This window comes from Vigna umbellata, unplaced genomic scaffold (assembly GCF_029865625.1).
Source record: "Vigna umbellata cultivar VRB3 unplaced genomic scaffold, Vumbellata_1.0 scaffold_764, whole genome shotgun sequence".
Lineage (NCBI taxonomy): Eukaryota > Viridiplantae > Streptophyta > Magnoliopsida > Fabales > Fabaceae > Vigna > Vigna umbellata.
The window spans coordinates 35,001-37,241 of NW_028274530.1; positions in this window are offsets into that span (position 1 = coordinate 35,001).

The window sequence follows — 2,241 nt, forward strand, 5'->3', positions numbered from 1 at the left end:
AAAACACGGCCTTTGATCATTTGATGCAAAACAAGCAATTGATTCAATCATAGAAAACCTGGGCAAAGTCATTCATGCTTTCAAAGTAATAGCATTCAACAATAACAACTCTGGAGCTCAAAACCTCACATATAAGCTCATTCACATTTGACATGCACATCCTGCTTAATTTCACAATCACAATCATGATATTATGCATTTGTTCACAAAGCTTGTGAATCACCTGTATAAGCATTTTAATGTGCACATCATCTCAACATCAATCAATCAATAAGCATCATCAAGCATTACTTATCACACAATCACAGTTAATAGCAAACCATCATAACAAACCAGGTGTTCAATAGAGTACATCAAACCCTAATCTAAAAACAAAAACAAATAAGTTCAGAAAACTTAAACCATAAAAGCATAATCATATGATAGCATTCATCAGTAAATGCTATCTCAGTTCCTCATCAGTCCGAGCTCTCTGTATCTTCCTCTTCCTCTTCATCATCATCTTCATCAAATGCATCCTCCTCCTCAGCTTCATCTTCCTCCATATCTCTGGCTGAAGCTTCAGCTGCTCCAGCTCCTCCATATACTGGTTCTTCTGGCCAAGCTACCACATTATGGAATTCATCCATAGTCCACCTGTGTGCTGGAGGGGTATCATACATCCCCACTATCATCTCAGCCGTGGCCACCTGCCCTCTGTGGATGGACTGCAACTGAGCACCTATAAGAGACATATACATGTCCCTCATCTGGAATGGTTCTGCCTCATGAGTATCAGCAGAAGTCCTGCTCTGTGCTGGCCTTCTCTCTCTACGAGCCTGGCGTGGTGGCACTGGCTGGGCTGCCTCCTCTCCTCCACAATACTGTCTGTAATAGGCCTCATCTATAGCTTTTCTTGGCCTCTCAAATGGTGGAACAGAAGTGTCCACCCCAGCTAGCTTGCAAAGGTGAGTGATCAAAGAAGGATGTCCCAGTGGTGCTTTGTTGTTTGAGGTGTTAGCACACACACTAATCTCATCAGCTATCACCTGCCCAATATTAACATTCAAGTTTCTGATAACACAGTAGATGAATAGTGCCCTGCTGAGAGTAATATCTGACACATGTGAACATGGCTGAATGTTGGCATGAGAAAACGCCATCCAATACTTTGCAAGAGGAGTCAAATCTGTCCTCCTAATGTTAACCACAGAGCCAGATCTATTCCTTTGGAAGTGTCCTCCAGGTATACACAATACTCTCTCCACATCCTCATAATCAGCACCTTCCTCCATGCTAAGAGCAAACTGGCATTGTTCACCAGCCCACACAGTATCCAGAAAGTTATTTATGGAGTCAGGATCATACCTGATAGCATGGCCTCTAACATAGCCCAAATAATTCTCAGCTGGATAATCACCAATCTTCTTTGCATTGGTGTAAAATTCTTTCACCACAGCTATGTTGGCAGGTGATGGATAAGTGGCTAGCTTCCCCCAATCATTCCCTAACACTTGCTCTCCAAATTGAGGAGCAAAGTTAGGTATCATTCCAACCTTTCTCTCCATTAGAAGTCTCCTGTCCTGAACCACCCTAAAGTGCTTCTCATGTTTCCTAGAGAGGAACCTGCCATTATGGGGCTGCTCTGGTTCCTTTTCCTTTCTCTTGGTTGCCATGGTTTTCAATCTCTTTCCTGAAGAGGATGCCATTCCTGCATTCAAACATAAATCCAAAACCACAGAACATGAGTTAATCATTAGTAACTCAGAACACAACTCCTTTCGAACCTAAACCACCGCTGAGGGCCAGAATTCCCCTCAGAGCCACCAGCGCACATCCAACACGAAAAAATCAAAAAAAACCAAATCTTGGCAGAGTGCCGCTCAGCGGTAATTACCCTCAGCGGTAACTCTGCAGATTTTGAAAAATCAGTTTTAAAGCTTCCTAACTCCACCCAAATGCATTTTCAGTTTTCCAGTCATAATCTTGCAGTTTAATCGGTTCAAACATCAAAATATATCATCCAATCATGCATAGAATCAAAAACCCCTAAAATATTCATGCTTTGACAATCACATTCAAATTCCAAGAACCCTAGAATGAACAAAATGATTTTACTTACTTGGGTGGATATGCTAGATGATATGAGAATGCTTCCAAACTAGAATGCTCTCTTCCAACCCCAAACTTTGATGGCACACTAGTATAAAAGTGAGTGGAAGAGAAATCTTCTAAAGAAGGAAGGTAGAAAGATGTGGAAAA